The 19,070-nt window shown below is 43.2% G+C and overlaps 1 protein-coding gene and 1 long non-coding RNA gene across 11 annotated transcripts in view; one reads left to right on the top strand and one right to left on the bottom strand.

The window, feature by feature from the left end:
• Positions 1-19,070, top strand: part of KCNJ6 (potassium inwardly rectifying channel subfamily J member 6) — a 177,251-nt gene that overhangs the window by 139,401 nt on the left and 18,780 nt on the right. The window lies entirely within an intron of this gene.
• The window catches only part of LOC138061638 (uncharacterized), a 36,625-nt gene that overhangs the window by 5,576 nt on the left and 11,979 nt on the right, over positions 1-19,070 (bottom strand). The window contains exon 2 of the long non-coding RNA XR_011135550.1: positions 7,020-7,112. This is a non-coding gene — a long non-coding RNA (uncharacterized lncRNA). The remainder of the gene's footprint in view (positions 1-7,019; positions 7,113-19,070) is intronic.

The following is a 19,070-nucleotide window of genomic DNA, read 5'->3' as shown; positions in this document are numbered from 1 at the left end:
ACAGATGGAAAAGATTAGCTTATCTGGCAAAGGAGACTGTAAGATTTAAATGGAGCAATTACAGTCTTACAATAGTCAAAACAAAATGCAAATTGGCAAGAAGTCAGGGAACAAAGTTCATGAGAAAAGAGAGGTGCTGATTATGAATATTTCAGCCAAAATTTTGTTGAGATTGCCTATGTTACTTTCAGGGAAGGCAAGGGAAAGGGATTACACATTTTGTTTAATAGCTTCATCTCCTAATTAATATTGTACTATACAAACATTTTACAGGGTATTTGATAACAGCCCATTATCCATCTTTCATACCTTGCTCACCAGTTAGTTGTTCAGCTCTACACAACTGCAGCTTCTTCCGCATCTCTACACTTTCTGATATAATATTCAGATTCAAGCAGTAACTTATATGGTAAAAGGTAAGAAGATCCTTAAAAACTAAGTTTGAGATCCTCTGTATTGGAAAGCACTTACTTATAGCTAACTACCTACATATTATTAAATAATTCTGTTTGGAAAGCAAATCAAACTTTCAGTAGAAGAGCTTCATTTTGCACCTCATGGTCTTGCAAACCTTATAAGATTAGTCGGAGCACATGGAAAAGGCAGAGTTTCAAGTTCTGTACACACTCCCACAGACCTCCGCCGTCAGCTTGCATCCTTTCCTAGCAAAGTGAGAAGCAGAGGTGTCCACAATTTTACCTTTTTTCACCATTCCTTCCCACTTATGAGGCCACGCATCGTCCTTTGCCATACGTACCGTCTCCACAGCCAAAGGACGCCAGGATCCCAAAGCAATGCTTCGCTGCTGGTCCCTGCTGCTGTCCCCACAACCCTGCTGGCTCTCTCCTCCTTAACCTAAATAGACCTTACTGGCCACCACTGGCAGGGTCCCTAAAATTGCACAGTTTCCCTAAATTGGAATTGCAGAAAATTTAGTAAATGCTGCTGCTTCTAGCATAGCTTCTGAAGGTGATATTGCAGTCTTTGGGTATCCAGACCCACCTCAGGCAGCAAGGGATTGGGGAGACCATGAAAGGAGAGGATGAGCTGCACTGAGTAACATTTCATGTCCCCTGTGCCCACACACTTTCCATCACAAAGATCTCCACTTTACAGAATCAAAGGGCTATTTCTAGGCAAAGGGCATAGCAGCATTACCCAGGTCAAAGGATTCCCAAGGCCAAATTAGCACAGGGAACATTTTTCACCTGCTGACAAAGTGGAGAGCCAGGTTCTTACTCCTCCAGAGAAGTGCTGCAGGACAATAAAGTGCCATTTACATTTCTGAGCACTTCTAAAGATGACTGCTATTAATCTGAATGTGTTCGGTTTGTCCACTTGATCTTGGAACAAGGTAAATGAAGGGCCAGAACTGAAACAGGTCATTTGGAAAAGGAAAAATAAAATCATCATTTTTAATTTTGGACTTTTGCTTTTGGTCATCTGAAGTTGTTATTTTTTGTAGAGCAAGGCTGCTGAGCACCTGAGATGAAAACCCATACTCAAACTGATTTCAGTCAAGGCAGTATCTCACCCCTGGAACTTTTGCTTAAAATGAACTGATTCTTTCATGTTAATTACCTAATTCAGTTGTGTTTGATCTTCAGATGTGAAGCATACTTAACTAGTTCACATTTCAAAACCGTGGGAAATCTTTTTGGCAAAATCTGTCCTCACCAATAAAGACCTTGTAAAAGGTCTTTTCATTTTCCCCTTTGGTCCTTATTTACTTCCACCTATGTAATATCGTTTCCTCCTGTTCTGCCTCACTGAATTCTAATGAATGATAATCATGTTCCATTACACTTCTTGATAACAGTGAGACCTCTCTAAATTATAAAGCTTACATTAGTTTTTGATGAAAGTAAGCAGATAGATAGGTTTTCTACCTTTAGTAGAAAGTTTTTTCAGGATTGAACAGAGCAGTAACTGAGAAGGCAAAAGTGACCTAAAAGACAAAAGAACCAGCAAGCAAAGCTGCTAAGCAAACCATAAATTCAAATTCAGCATTTGACAGATTAAAAAGAACAAGGCTATGAACTGCAGTTAACCCCACTGGATACATAAAATACATGAAAGAGACACAGAAGACTTATGACGATATGCTTTGTATCCCAGCAAGATGCTGCTGGCACTAAAAACGCCCTTTATGGCATAGCTTCTGGGTTTCCCAAGGCCATTGCATAAAAGTCCTCAAGGGCTTACAGCAAAAACAAATTGCAAAGAATTGCGGTGGTCTCTTATAGACTCAGCTACAGCATTTCAAAAAGAAGTAAACACAGGCTCAGATTCACTATAGCGCTCTGGTTGCTTTTCACCACCCTGACAATACAGAGTAACTGAGCTCTAGTTTAACTGTCTAGCTAAAGTGGGCTCAGAGAACTGCTTGCCTCTGTCACTAAATAGGAGCAAACTAACAAGACCATGCTAGTGACTCTAAATCTGAGTCTAAGCAGCAGTATAGACACTGATTTCAGAGTAGACTAGTAAAGCTGCTTCTGCTGAGCAGCCACACACTTCTCAGGAGCCATACCTGCAATTTCTAGCAACATCAATCTGAGCAGCACACAGGGAATGAGGCTGGCCGACAAACCTGAGTGGCACCTTCTAAATAACAGGCGTACAAAAGAGCTAATCTGCTTTTTTTCACTAAGTGAGGGTGGCAGTCAAGAGCTCCAGCCTGATAATATGATACCAAAACAGCCGTATTTCAATGCAGCATGGTCTCAGCTTAGAACAGTGAGATTAATTTAACAAGTCATTTAATGTTAGATGCTGAAGTCCCACCAAGCAATGCTTAGCCTCTATTATTTAGTATAACAGGATTGGTTTTGATATAGAAAAAACATTTCACACATTATCTTTCTGGTTGCACTCCACTCCTCACATCTCCAAACCTGCTGTGTTGGCAAAAGAGATGGAAAGAGAGAGGGTCTTCTGGGAACAATCAGGCAGCCATTGTGACAATGAATGTGAAATGCAGAAAGCTCCTGTGACGAGGCTTGCGCTCTTGCTCACTCACTCTCTCTCTCCCTCATTCTCTCCCATTCCCAAAAGAATTTGAATAAAAACAAATTACAAAGCTTTCCAATATTTCTGCTCTTCCAGGTTTTGACATTTTTCTTTGGCTGAGGTTTCAGTGGAACGGAACAAAACTTTTCTTCAAAAATTAGCATTTTCACAAAAATTGGAACATTTAATTTGAAATATTCCATTCTTAGAAGTAATCTAACTGAAGAAATATCATTTAAAGAAACGCTCAAAACATGAAAGCAATGCAAAAATGAAACAGATCAACAAAACTGAGTTTTCACCAGTTATCAGAAAGCTTTTTTTAGATTTCTGAGAGGCGACAAAATTCTATTTAGAAAAATAGTTCAGATAGATAGATAGAACATTTGAATCAGCCCCACCAACTTCTCAGAAACCAACAGTGGGAAGAGTAACACACACCCTAGGGGATTTCCTGTCCTGCAAAGGAGCCCAGTCTGTAGGCTCCCAGGCTCCTGCCAGCAGTTCACTCTTACGAACACGACGGGTTGTACAAATCGCTGCCCTAGACAGAACGACCCCCAGACTTTGCTCGGGCACCCTGAACTCTCGGAGAGGGCAGTGGCATGCAGCTACGACAGTGTTAATGCAGGCCACCCTTAGAGCAAGGGAAAGGGATGGTGTAGCCCTGTCACTGCACTGGCCAAAGTTAATTCAGGCGCCAAAGCCCCAGGGATCTTTCATTGAATTCACACCTGCTACTAAAAGTAGTCAGAAGAGGCCAGCATGTCCCTGACATCACCAAATTGAGGGTAAGAATAAAAGAGGTAAAAGACAACATGAGGAAGGAATCTAGCAAGCACAACTGCCTACCTCAGCCCATAGTTATAAGCTTTCCAAGACAATGAATGGGCTCAGGCTCACACGTACAATGAACGTTGAGGCCCACACTAAATTCACTGGAGTAAAAGGTCTCTGCAAATACAGTCCTAAGCAATACATTAAACAACAGGTCTTAGCATAAGCTGTTAGGAGAGGGAATGACATGCACCAAATTATGCCCTTATGGCAAAGAAGGCCCACTGCATACTGAACTGTTTCAGTAAGAGTACAGGCAGAAGGTTGAGTGAAGGTACTGTTCCTCTCTATTTACCACCTGTGAGGCCCCCTCTGGAGCACTGTGTCCAGTTTTGGGGTCCCCAGGACAGCAAAGACATGGACATACTGAAGCACATCCAGCACAGGGCCACCAAGATGGTCAGAGGGCTGGAGCATAGGACATACATATGAGGAGAGGTGAAGAGAGTTGGGTCTGCCCAGCCTGAAGAAGAGAAAGCTCATGGGGGACTTTACTGGAGTCTGGCCCTACCTAATGGGAGGATACAGAGTAGACGCAGCCAGGCTCTTCTCAAAGGTGCAGGCTGACAGAACAAGAGGCAACAGGCACAAGTGGCACATGGGAAATTCTGATTAGGTACTAGGAAAAACTTTTTCACCGTGCGGGTGGATAGACCCTGAAACAAGGCCCCAGAAAGGTTGTGGGATCCCCATGCCTGGAGATACACAAAACTTGACTGGACTAGTCCTGAGCAACCTGGCCCCACTTTGAGCAGGAGGTTAGACCAGATGATTCCAATCTTTTTTTTTCTACAATTATAAACCCAAATCCATCTCCTCGTAGTAATTTATAGCTGTGAAGAATTGGATGGCTTTGAAAAATCAAGAGCCCAGCTGACAGCTATGCAAGCATGTCACCATTTAAGAAATTGTTTTTTATGTATGTGAAAGCTGTTCTGTGGCAACTACTGAACCACTTGAGAAAGCTGTGCTTCAGCGAGGGAAGGCAGAACCGGGTAAGGAGCGTGAGTCTATTGCTCTGGGCAGGCAAGTAGCCTGCAACGAAGCTTTGCCTCAGGAGGTCTACTGCAAGAGAAAAATTTGAATTTTTAAGGCTGTGTCCTCTCAGAGGGGTTTTCTGCCCCTTCAGACAGTGAGAGAGGTTGAGATGGGCACAAAACATTGTTGCAATTGCCTGCTTCTCTTTCCATTGGACAGGCTTTATGTCTTTCAAGCTGTCAGCACAAAATCTAAATAGGTGCAATTCTGTCATTATTATTATTATTATTATTATTATTATTATTATTATTGTTATCATCATCATCATCATCATCATCATCATTATCATCCTAACCATCATCACCACAACTGACAGCCTTGTATCCAGCCACAGTCTCAAGAAGAGCAAGGTTTCTCCCTGGGGAAAGCCCTAAGGGACATAGGCGTTGACAATTTTTATTCCACATTTCTGACCAATATAGACTAATATGAACTGAAGAGATGGCCTTACAACAAAAGGAGAAAAATCAGTCTGACTATGGTAGAAGTGCCAGGCACCACCGTAATAAAAAAGATTTAAGACTCAGTCAGCCCAATTAAACTGTGCTGGCATTTTTTTTTAACCATCCATTAGGTTCAATTTTTTCACCCCTGCATAAGAGGCACTAACTTACCGCACTTAGATCACCAAAGCAAGAAGAATCTCCCTCCCCTTTTCCTAATTTCCAGTTTCTGTTTCCATTAGTCTCTTTTTACAGTGAAAAAACAGCAACCGAGCTATTTTTTTTCAGATAATGAGTACAGCAATGAGACTATCTAATTGCCAATAGAGTCATGACAGATGCCATGGAAAAGCATGAAACGGTCCAAAGCCAAAGGCTTCAAGTCAGTCAAGGATTCTCATCTGGCCAAAAATCTGCTTCAAGGGCAGTAACCACATCTACAGTGTTGTGAAGTGGAGGACGTTTTGCCTTGCAGACTGAGGGGGAAATACCTTTCTCCTACTACTAGCCAAGGGCCGACTGTCTTGGGAATACAGAGGCCAGCAGCAGCCTTAGCAGCACAACAGCCCCACTGTTTTTATCAGCATCCGACTAATGAAGTTGCTTGCTTTACGGGTGACAGTCATTGATACAACCCAACATAGTGCTCCCTTATTATATACAACTATCCAAGTGTTTCCAGAGCAGTTCTGCAGAGTATTGCTTTGAGAAACACAGGTGGTAAGTACCATTACAGTTGCGTGTCAAGACCACAGCAAAGTGGTCACATACAGCACTGCTACCACTATCGAAGCCAGGTCTTTGCTGTGAACAGCAGTGTGGGGCAGGGCAGGAAGGGGAGCCTACACCAAAAGTGAGAGGTTGACCCCCAGCTACCGGGGAGGCAGGACATCAGAGCAGCTAGTTCAGAACAAGCTTGAGCTGGCTGTTCATAACTTCCCTCCTCTAGCTATTTCCATGTTCAACAACTGATCTGTTCTCCCATTCAAATATTACATTGAAATGGCGCTTTTTTTTTTTTTTGGTAGTGAAGAATAATGAAGCAAAGGCAAAGATCTAACTCTTTCAAAAGACAAGTATTTCAAAATAGATCCAGTACTCATTTTTCAACTTACAAATGAATTAGAAACAGCTGAATGAGAGGTGCTTGTCTGTGCTCCAGAACAGCTTGTTCTATAATTGTGCTCAAACTTCCCTTTAAGATTCTTCCATTAGGGCTCAACAAGAGGCACAAAAGGGTTTTCAGACTCTGTTAAATTAGTCAGGGTCCAGGGACAGAATAGATTTAAGATACAAAGCACAGGATTCAGCCTGGCTACATCTACCTTCCTTTCCGCTCTGAAAGGGTACAAAGTGCTGGTAGAGAAATCAAAAGTGGTCAATGGTAGAAAGTCCAGGAAACCCCCCACCAAAGTGTTTCTTCTACATCTTGAGCTTGCTGCAAAGTATTCCCAGATCCGTGAATTGTCACTCTGTCGCTCTCTGGTGGCCTTTGAATCAGGACCTAAAAGGATAAACTGAGCTGTAGGGTGTCTGTCAGCTCCCTAGTGGCTGCACAGAAGAAGCAGTTAGAGCTCTAGTTAAAAGATAAATGGAAGATTAGAAGCTGATATGTGTTTATAATCTCAATAAAGTATCCATACTTGAAGCTTCATCTGAGAAAAGGGGACATTTAAGAAAACTCCATACCTACTGGAGAAATGGTGCTGCCAGGACGTCCTTCCCTTGGGCACACCATGTGACTGTAGTCCTGCAGTCATTCTGCTCTCTGCAGTCACTGTTCTACAAAGACAGCCCAAAAAAAAAATCTTCAATATTTCATTATGCAAACCGTTCACGGTAAATACAAATGCTGCTCTGTACTAAAGTACTCAGTCCATAAAAATACACCTTGCTCTATCTCCCTTCCTTATGTACTCAGTTCACCACCTCCTACCATGCTTTCCATCTGCCATACATTGTTTAGTGTTTACTCTGCTACAAAAAAAAACAAAGAAAGAGCCAAACTCTCACCAGGTATAGCAGGCCCATTACAAATATGTGCTAATGATTTCATTTAAAAGATACCCGAACTGGAGTAGAGAGCTAGGGACTCTTGTAAACACAAACGGATCTGCAGGCTGATCCTCTTACATTATGGTAGTCAAGACGGAGATCAGTTCTCTCTTGAATCTCTTTTCAGTACACTATTTAAGTATCACATCAAGCAGATCAGAATAATGCTGACAGCAAAAAAATTAAATAAATCTCCAAGTTCCTCTGGAAATTTTTTCCAGGTTAAGCTCTTCTCTCTTCAGTACCTTTGATGAAGCAAGGAGACTTCTTGATCATGAAAACCTCTTTATAATATGAGGTCTGGATATTACCATTCTAGCTTTGCCATATTCCTCTCCTCTTTCTCTTTTTTTTTTTTTAAATATCTTAACTCTTTTTTAGAAGGATCCAATGGGCTAGATAATCTGAACATTTCAAAGTAGCCTTCTGGATAATAATGTAACCCTTAGAGCCTAACAGCCCAATCTGTGATGCTGAAAAGACAGCAGCCATGTTTCACTAATGTCTACAACGCAAACAAAATAAAATGCACAGAAAGCAATAATTAATCCTAGTCATTTCTATCCAGCACGTATCCAGTTTTTTCTACAAACGGCCAGTGGGTAATAGGCAAGTGCTGTGGTCTCCTGTTCCCGCCTTCAACCTGTTTTGTTTTCTAGCTTTAGGCAATACACCACTGTGACATAGCAACTCTTGTGCAGGTTACACAAAATGACCACATTCATCCCTTGGGGCCCAAAACAGTAATGAAAAGCTTCAACAGTGCACTATCAGCATCCAAGCTAGATGTGGATGATTATATGTTGACTTGCAGCAAGCTGAAAGTCAATGTAGTATGAGGCTGGAGAGGAATTGCAGCAGCCCAGAGGGATTGCTCATGGCACTTGAAGGGCATTTAGGCATAGGTGAGGAATGACTTCTTTAACTTACTATGATAAAGTTGTGTCTTACCCATTAGTCAGGTAAAAATATATATAACAGCTGGATGAAAATATAAACAAAATCTTTAAGTTGTGGTATCTGTCCCTGAGTATATGAAAGACCTGCTGAGCTCAGCTGGCTCATGGCATGCACTGTTTCTTCAGCTGAGCTCAGCACTTATCTGTGGCAAGCCTACCTCAGAGCCCCCAAACTTTGAAAAATGAAGACAAAGCAAAAGGTAATGCCCAGAAAACAAAACAAATAGATATCCAGTGTTCTTTGGCCTGAATATGAACCACTGCTTTGAGTGTGTGACTGACACATGAGAGAGTTTGCTTAGTGCGTTGGCGTCAAAACAAGATTGCTGTTCCCTTGTCGCTCTCCGGCTGCAAAAAAGCGAAGGGCTTGGGGGCTGAGCAAGGCAGCACGCAGCAGTCCCAATAGGAGAATAAAGGCTCAAATCATCATTCCCTTCAAGTCAAGCTTTCTAGCACTGGTTTGCCTCTCAGCAGTAAACTTAAAAGACACTGAGAGCAGGGTGACCCAATTTTTAGTGAGGCAGCCCAGCACCAGGCTCCTTCCTCGCAGCTGAGCCCCTCAGGAGACCATGAGAGAGGCAAGAGATACAGGCTGTCCCATCTGGGACCCCGCAGTGGTCTAGGACCTCCCCATGCAGCCTGGAGCCTGCCCTGGAGCGGCACAGACACGTGGTTAGCCCGGATGGTGCTCTCTTCGTGGTTCGCAGGAGCTGCAGGAGCGGGGCTGCTTCCTAGGGGCTCTGCCCGTGTAAGGACAGAGAAATACCAACACGAAGTTTCTAAGCTGCCTCAGCGCAGAGGCAGTGGGGAAAAGGAAGGGCAGGATGGAGAAAGAAGCCTGGCCTGAGGGCCACAGTCCTTGAGGCCATCTGCCAGTGCCTCAGACCAGGCAATCTGGAGGTTGCTTCGTTTTAAACCCTTGAGCCATCGAAAAGCTTCATTTCTCAAACAAGGCTTGTAGAGTGATTCCTCTTCCTAATAAGCTTGATTTAAAATCTCCTGAAAGAGTCACAAAACTGCCATCTGGGCTCACCATCTGAACACCAAATGGTCTGGAGAGAGGCATTCTCAGCCCAAAGCTGTCCTCGCTTTATCTGCACCGCTCAGCAAAACCTCGTCCCAGGCGCACTGTGACACATGCGACATTATGGCAGGGATTGCAGGCCCCCCTACTACACAGCACCATCATCACTCCCGAGCCAAAAGAACGGTATGAAGATAAACCATACTCCTACCCTCACCTTTGCTCACCCTCCCTTCAGCTGACCTGTATCTTTCTTCTGAGGTTTTTAGCACGAAAAAGGTGAACTTTGAAAAGCAAGTCTCTATTTTTTGCGTCTTTTAACTTGAAGCACAGAGTGCCTTATCAGCACTATTGCAGCCATGCAGGACTTGAGAAGATAGAGAAAAAGCAAATTTAAAGTGATTTAATGTTCAATTTGAGGATAGCTATAAGTTACTTATGGGCAAATTGAATAAAACATCTGTATGTTGTTTAAACAAAAGGAGAAAAAAATAGCACTGAACACCAAGAGATGCACTGGTAAAAGGTTAAGTAGTCAGTGTATGACTGATGCTGTGAAAGGCACAGCAAAAATACAGGTTAGTTCATAAATCCACATCCGCATTTATGCAACAATTCGGTACATGATCACGTGGTATAATAGCTTTATCATGAGACCCTGTAGCATCACACTATAGCTGAATAATGAAGCCATGCTGATAAAAGGAAGATATTCCAAGCAGGTGATGATAATACACAGCAACTGTATTTTCCATATACTGCATGTTAATTACAGTGAGCTCATTCTAGAAATACCTTGCAAAAGTAAAAGAACAGTACTGGGGCAGCACTTTCCTGTTCCCCAGCCTACAGAAGCTTGAACTTTCATTATGATGAGTCTGAAGACCTGGCACTAAAGGGAACCTCGAAAGGATTTATAACCTGACAAGAAGGAAAAATAATTTTCTCAATGAATTTTTAACTGCAGATTGCTCAGAAACAGTGAATTTATAATGTTGTAATAAATACCAGGGAAAGTGTTTGGGCAGAGGCCACTCAAATGCACTTGGTCACTCAAATCCCAGCAAAGTAATAAATGAGTAACAGAGTTCTGTAACTCATTTTGTGAATATGGCTTTTACATAAGCGGGAAGCAAGGCTAGAGGAAAATAGAGAAATCGATGAAAATCAAAATATATTTGCTCAAGCAGAACATCTTGCTGGCTCAGAGGTTGAGTTATACAGCAGGAGTTTGTCATTCTGGTTATGGTTCAGGGTCAATCAGCTCCATCGTCACAAACTCGGAGACCCGTAATTGTGCTAAGAAAGAAAATAGTTGCATCCTAAAATCTGGCCTAAAAGGATTAGAGCAAAGATTACATTTTATCTTATTTTTCTACTGGCTTTGAAGTTGTACAAATTTGTCAAGGAGGAAGAAAGATAATTTTCTTGTGGGAACATTTTGTTTACAGCACAAAACCACCTTGATCATAAAATAGGCGTTTTGCTACAGACTACTACCCAGTGGGCATATACTTATATTACAATAGCGAGACCCTAAGAATTAAGCAGTTACCAGTGTGTGAGAACACCCTGAGCTCACTCTAATCAACAGAAAGCTTCCTGTGGCTTTGAGTAAAGGCTGACCTTATTGTTATAAGGGCTTGTTATATTTGCGTAATCATCGCACCGAGATTTTTTTCCATCCAGACCATAAGATATTACATTAAAGCCATTTCAGATGCTGTATTTATCAGCTCTTCAGTGCAGGTTTTCTACTCCATTCCCCCTTTCTTCAGTTTAGAGTAACAGTAAAAGACCATTTGATGAGAAAAAAAAAAAGGCAGTGCATGAGCATTGCTTCAAGTCCCATCTCTAAATTTGAACTCCCAAATTGTGTGCGATGCTTTTTCCTTTGGCACGTTTGAACAAGACATAAAGAAAAACGCTCAGAACCAAGTCTGTTGGCCTCACCTGGCTTTGGATGGGACCCCCAGAGCCAATGCAGGGACATCCTCAGTGATGAAGCCAGACATCTTCAGTGGACAGCAGAGCAGGGAGCAGAGAGCCCAGAGCTCCAGAGATCAAACCTGCTCCAGAGCAAGATCAGACCTTGCAGCATCAGCCCGTGCCCAGGTGCTGCGTCTCACATGCAGCACCATGCTCCCTCAGCAGCGCTGCATCTGGCTTCAGCAGCTCCAGCTGGGCTGGGCTGCTCACAGGGGTGACAACTTTGGGCACTCTGCTTCGTGTTGAGGTACTGAGGGCATGACTTAAGGCTTACTCCAGGGAAGGTTTGCACGCATAAACACAGCGGTCTCTCCAGGATTGCTGGGCTGCAGCCTCAGAGACCCCCATGAATCTCAAAACCTGGGAACTCTGGAAGGGGAGAGCTCACCATGCTGGAACAGCAATGTCTCCCCAAAGGAAAGGGATTTAGCATTGCAAAGCCTGGAGCTAAGGGACTCTGCGTGGACACAGGTCAGGCAAGGCAATGGGCTTGCTGCACTACAGATGGACAAACACTGGCATGACCTGGATGAGAGAACAACTGTCTCTCACCTCACCCTCTACCTCTGAAAAAGTGAGCGCACAGTTCACCTGGACTACAACTGCACAACTCAGTAACAGCTTAGACTTGTTTTGTAGGCAGTTGGCATGGATGCGAACAGTTACAGAGAAGGCATGTCAACAGAGGATCAAGTCCTGTATCTAATGTTGGTAAGGCTCTTAATAATAACAGCCCTGCTTTCCTGGAAGAGAACATTAAGTATGTTCAAAATACAGTATTTTTTCCAAATGATAGTATTTCTTCCCTCCTACATCATATCTACCTTAATCATCTGCCTCCCACATAACTGGCTCGACTTCAACGACAGTCTCCTCTACTTGTTTAAAAGTCATGTTCTTTCCACTGCCATCAAAAGGGCATGATTTTTCAAGTAAAGTTATTAAGTTTCCAATACAAGGAATGGTGTGTGGGTGCTATTAAAGTAGACTCTGAGGAACGAAAAAGAGATTCCCTCCCTTCTAACAGAGGGTTGGGTATTCCTTCTCTCTGGGGCCAGGAGTAGCCTTCATTTATTACGATCTTTTGGCTGTCCCCAAAAAAGTGAAGTTTGTGTCCCAGTGCCAGTGACCTAAGTGATTCCATCAGAAAGAAACAGGATCCCTTTCCTCTGAGTGCCTTTCATCCATAGTTCATGGTGCTGAATGAAGTACAGAAAAATACTCGGTTATTTTAATGAGTTTGCTTATGTCCAAAGTTTTCTAGCCTAAACATTAAAGACAAAGTTTAGGTGAGGTACACATCCAACCTTTTCAGGAAGGCTCTGTAAAGCCATCCCGTTACCTCCCTGGAAGCTGTCCAAACTAGAGTCCAAGTGAACCTGATCTGTGACAGCTACCAGCAATTAGGTCGGGCCCACAAGCCTGATTCCCAGCCAGCAACTAAGCTCCTACAGAAGACATACGAAAATATCTTTGGAAGCATTTCAGAGGTAGCACAGCTGAACTATCTCTTCAGTTCTGACCTACAGCATTTCACCTTGAACTTTGTATCTTGACTGACGGCATCACGGACCTTAATCAATATTACCTAGTTTTAAGTAGTTTTATACCAGCCCTATGCCTAACTACAGATTTTGTCAAATGATGTTAGTTTACTCTTTTGGTGGTGACACTGATCTAAATGGAGAGCTTAGAAATTAATCTCAAATCAAGTCTGTGTTTTGTGAGAGTTTCAGCTTCTTCTCCACATAGCTCTCACAGCAGCCACCAAATTCTTCATTTACTGAATCCTACCTCCCTGAAGCTCCTCTTCATAAGTTGCCCCACTTACAAATATCTTTTGGGTATGTTTAGTCCCTTTGTCAGCAGGACTAGTAGACACAGGGAGGTTCAAGGTGCTATGATAAGAAAGGTTTATGAAAACTCTCTTTATGCAGTACCTGCACTATTAATGAATGAAATCTTCCAGTTAGTGTTCAATCTCAAAGCACTGCGATTGTTTCTAAACCTGTCAGAGCCTCTTAATCAAATTACAGCCTTCTTTCAGCTAAAGATTACACTTGAGGGTGTGCCAGTTTGACATACCAGCACCTGTCATTCTCTGACAGTGAGAGAAAAGAATAGACAAAAGGGAAAATAAAGAAAGTTTTATTGTCTCCCACTGCCCTCCCTCAGGGCAGATCTTCCCCACAGAGCCCAGATTCACATTCAGCTCAGCTACACTCTGCTGTATGGCATCCAGATTGATCACCTCAAAACGCTGAAGGGTACAACAGGTAGCAGCAAGTGTTATCAGCACCAGGAACTGAGTAGCTCAGGACACTGATAACATACATGTGCCTTGTCTGAACAAGTGAAACTTGCTCTGTCCTTGCAGCTCATAGTGAGGTGCACGGTTCGGAATTCTTTGGCTATTGTTATTCAGGTTTTAGGTTGACCTACAGGCACACCCTGAAAGTTACCTCCCTCCTTGTCCTCATATTGCACTGAGATTTAAGACTAACATTATCAGGAACCAAAATGACATTCTTGAGTTCCCAGTGACACTTTGAAACGAGCAATAGCTAAAAATGTAAAGCCTCAGGAAAATAAGCACTGTGAAGTTGGACTAGCCTACAGGGTAGAAGGGGCCTGCCTGCTCCTAGGCCAGGCACATTTATACAACCTCAGCTTTTCATCACACAATTTTTGTTCAGCCTAATTGCTGGCTGTGGTGCTCCTACACGGCAGCCCTTCAGTGCAGCATGGCAGTGGGTAAGCAGCAGTCTTTTGGGTTAGCCTGGAGATTTCCTCCTTACTAGAGCACCACAGCACAACGCAAAACAAAGAATCAGTCCTCAACTCCATCTGCTTAGATGGTCATGGCCCCTGAGGGCCTGTCCCATTGAGCCACCCCCAGCTGACCCTCTGCTTCCTCGAGCGTGTAATAATAGGGAGAGAAAAGAAAAGCTCAAACCTTCCCTTCCCTCTTGTCCCCTGCAGCTCATGTATACTGTAAAAAAAGTTATTTGCTCTTGACTGCTCAAGTTGCTATTCCCTCCCTCAGATTTCCCAGTGCTGTCTCCTCTTCCATAGGCCTTTCCTGACTACCCCAAGAAAAATAATCCTTTTGTAAGCGGTGCTTCCTCCAGGAAAAACTGTTCCCTGTCAGTCTCATTCCTCCCTGCCTAGGGAGCTCCTTCTTGTTTCCAGTCCCAGGCAGATCCCTGTTGCTCCAGCATCTCAAGACTTTATGCTGCACAACTGAAGTGTATCAAAAGTTGTCTTTTCCTTCCATGCATCAGGAGAACCATGGGTCAGATGTGATGATTGTTTGGGGTTTTTTTCCTATGATACATGCTATTCTGTGTCTGTCTTAAAAGGACAAGGTCAAAAATGCCTGTCTTGCATTTCAAGTGAAAACTACTGAGTTGTAGGAATATACTTAGTTGTAATTGGAGTTCATTTCTCAGTCTTTTGCCTCTGTAAAAACAGAGAAGTTCCGTTTTGACCATCCTTACTGTGAGATGGAAACAGTTCACAATTTTTCTGGTGGCAGGCAATGAGTATCTTGAAAATAAGCATAAGTTCTTGTTCTGTCTAATGAAATCAAATGACAGGTAACAAGTGTTTCTGGTAGCACTTCAGTATTTTGTATGAACTGGACTGATGTTTTTATGCCCAGGTAAACTTTCTTGCATAGCCCGGACAGGAGATGACAATATAGGCTAAAACCCTCCAAAGTCAGGTCACTTTCTGCCAGGATGGTACAGAACCATCTCACCCACTGAAGAGGACCAAAACCGTTATTTGCAGATTTAACAAGATCCTGATATCAGTGAGCAAGCCAGGGGTAGCATATGGTTTCAGTGAAAGGTGTCTTTGGCAACAGAGTTCCCACCTCCGCTCAAGTTGTGGTCTCCGAGCTGTAATTCCTACCCCCTTAGTCCCCTCACCAGGAAAACAGGTCTCCTGAAGGGTCAGCATAGGCAAGCTGGGAGATGCAGGCACCTTGAGACCACCACAGAGTTATAAACCTCCCCTCAGGAGAGAAAAGACAGGGTGTTTAACAGAAATGTGCTGTGCATGAGATGGTTGCTTTGCGGCACCTTCAGCTGCCTGCAGAGCAAGCGCAACATGAAAGACACACCTGGTCTTGGAGGCATCCACATAATTATGCTCACTCACCACTCACAGTATGCAAGGCCCAGGCAAATGGATGGGCTGCTGCTCAGAGTTCATAGGACAGAGCGTGCCATCGAAGGACTCGAAGGCATTATAAAGGAGACCGCGCTATTCCTCTTCATCATAAGCTTCAGGCTGGCTGTTGCCTCAGAAATGCACGTCCGTACATAGGCTTCATAGTGCCTGTCCTAGCACCTTCTGCATTTACCTGAAAGGGAGGAGAACTATCACTTGTGCTATTGACCTGTTCACATCTCTAGGTTTGGATTAATTTCAATGAGATGACTCCTTCACTTGAAAGACAGCAACAACTGCCTTCATCTCTCCTGCGGAAACAACCAGCTGGAAATGGAAAAGCAGGGACCTTGTCTAGTTTCTTCAATGACAGCAGAATTAGCTGCAGGAAGCTTATAAACTATCCCTATATGATGGCACCAAGTTCTAACAGTGACCACTTTGATTGCCTATTCACTGCTGTTTCCTTTTTTAGATGTCATGTTTATGTTGGGCTTGTATTCCCGCCAGAAGGCTCCGAGGCAAGCAGAGAACGGGGCTCAGTGTGCTTTCAGTGCAATCATTGCTTCAGTAGCTCTCTCTGGCTTGGACTCAGACAGACTTAAGGCATCAGTTTAAAACTGGCCACCTGAAGTTGTTACTGCTCCATGCCAGCTTTCTCTTCTCTCTAATAGACATTGTCACAGTTGGTGTTGTTTTAATGGATACCATCACTTACACACCCTGTGCTTTCCCACGGTCTTTACAGAAACTTTCCCAAGACCCTAGTTTGGATGGTACAGGCATGGATTTATTAAACAGCTACATCGCAAGATCTGGGGAGATGGTGCAATCCACAGCACTAACCTACAGTTTAAACACCCCTTTGAACGCACTGTGGATGCATCTATACCCTCTTCGGGCCAGCATCCCCTCTCAGAATCAAGCAGTGCTGGTGCTCTAACTCAGCACAACATGCACCGACCACTGTCACGTTCCAGTAGGTTTAATGGATACAACAAAGGAAGCTACTATTTTGTCAACAGGAAAGGAGTTGCAAGGAATCATTTATCCCTTACTGTTTTCCGCTCCTTGTTCAAACAAAGTATGCAGGCAAAAGTGGCGTCGACCCATGTATTCTACTGATGGGAAGGACAGGTGCAAAACACTCCTAAGGTCTTTCAGGGCTTTTCCAGCCTTGGGCCTCTTTGCTCTATCAGTAGTCCCCCAAGTCATTCTCTGCTGTCAGCCTACAGCCCCAAGGCAGTAGTCACTCAGAATCAGGGGGTAAGGTTGCCTCTCTCACCCCACTTCTTCCCCAGAAGCCTTTGCTCCAGACACATCAGGGCTCACGGAAGATGCCTTCTGGCTGACCCAGGCTGCCTGGCAGTTCCTTCAGACAGGTGAAAACCTCCAGTGACAGAAGGAGACTGTGTTAGTCTCTTCAGTGGTGCTCTTTTGCACCACTGAAGCAGTACGGAACAGCATTAACATGGTGAAGGATCTAGTCCATTAACTTTTAAAATTAGCTTACCAAGGGAGATGGAAGCAGTTGTGAGAAAATGAGATTAAAGCTTCTTGCAGATCCAGGCTGTCCTCCTCTAAAGCATCATACCTCATCAGTTACACTTGTAGCTCTATCGCTTAAATATGATAGTGTAAAAAAGCTGCAAAGTAAATTTTCCTCTGCAGCTGCCATATTAATCTCTATCTTTCTCCTGTTAGCAACGGAGCGGCTAGCTACAGCATTATTTAGGATTTCTGCAACATCAGGGCTCTGATTATGTTGCTTCAATATGCTTGTTCACAGCACTTTAGTTCAAGGTACAACAATAATCCAAGCAGCAGCCGGCCAGCCTTCTCTGCCTCACATGCAGCACTATACGTAGTGGAAGGCTGTTGTGGTACTGTTGCTAGGTATCACAAGAGCTCATGAATCTGAATTATACCTTTCAGACATGAATAACTCAGGTCATGGCATTCTCATTACCTTGGGCTGATTTTCTCTGAATGTATTCTTTTGTTGTCACTCCGCATACATTACCACACTTGGACTCAGAAATATTCATGCAGCTCAGCAATCACCTGAGAAACTGGAGGAATTCCCCAAAAGTGAGCGATACTGAAGCACAGCCCCATTCCCATGGAGACCTGCTCCCTTCCAAGAGCCGAGAAATGCAGCAGGAAGATATTTTTGACTTCCGTGAATCTTGGATCAGGCCTTTACATTTTTATTAGCCTTGGACACATCAGCTGGCTGCTTGAAAGCCTGTAGAAATGAGGTTGCTGATTAGCCCAGAAGGCACACATTACAGCTAGAGCAGTCAGTTCACATGGGGACCATATTGCATCTCTCGTTGCCATTATCAGTCAGGAACGTGAACAAGATATTAACCAGCTTCACCTTCCCCATCGACACACAAACAACCTGGCCAGGCTCACAAAGGGATTTATTAAATGAAAGCCTTCATACTGAACCGAACTTTGAGGAATGCTCCCTGAAATGCTGGGCTTGGCACCTGTATTCAATCATGGGAGCAGCATGTGATTAGCTGTGCTTTTATCCCTGTACTGGCATCTGAGAGGATCGTAGCTTTTTTACATTAGTATGCCTGGTGAAATCAGAGCAAACCCTTGCTTTGTGATTAATAATGTGTTAAGCCACAGTTCCAAATTATTTCAACTTTTCAACAGTGATGGGAACATTTATAAGACTGATAGCCGGACGGTATACTGCCAGCAGGCTGAAACAGCTATCATTTGTTACAGGGTTTCCTTGCAGTCGAAATGTGTAATACTACCTTGGTAAACTATGCAGGAAAAGAATTATGAGTTTTGCTATAGCATTTTCCTAAATTAGAAATCAAGTGAAGCTTTCTGCATTACCAATATTTTGGTGTGTAGGGAGCAAGTGTGGGGAGAAGGAGGACACGGCTTTAAACTTTTCCAAAAATGTAAAACCCAAACACTTCCATGCTGTGATGGTGCAAGGGAGTTTTGCTCACTGTATTGGTTGATTTTCCCATCATGCCACACTTCAGTATTTCGTGGTAATTTGTTGTTTAGTTTCACTATGTGCTTATAATAGCTTGATCTAGCCATTATTTCCCATTTATTTTCCTGTAAAAATTTTCCTTTAACTGTCCCGGTCTGAAGTCTGTTAATTTTCTTCTCGCTGCTGACAGTTAAATTCTCTTCTCTTCTCCTCATATGACAGAAGTAATTTTCATTTGAAGCTAATCAACCTATCTCATTAAGCATTTGAAGGGACTGAGGATTTCCAAGGCACATACACCAAAAATTTGCTACTTTGGGTGCATGAGAACTGCAAAACCACTGATCTCTGTATATCTATGTGTGTGTGTGAGACAGCAGCATACTATCACAACATCCACAGGAAAGATTCCCATTATTCTGATAGTAGAAATTTTAAAATTATGATTAAAACAAGGAGAGAATTCCACTGCACAGACAAAAGACGGAGGAAACTTAGTTATTATTCCAGAAAAACAAATTCACATTCTATGACTTCATCCATCTAATCAGCCTTCTGTT

Source organism: Struthio camelus, chromosome 1, assembly GCF_040807025.1.
Source record: "Struthio camelus isolate bStrCam1 chromosome 1, bStrCam1.hap1, whole genome shotgun sequence".
NCBI classification, from domain to species: Eukaryota; Metazoa; Chordata; class Aves; order Struthioniformes; family Struthionidae; genus Struthio; species Struthio camelus.
Note: the sequence above shows the minus strand (reverse complement) of the source record. Positions and strands in the feature narration are given on the sequence as shown.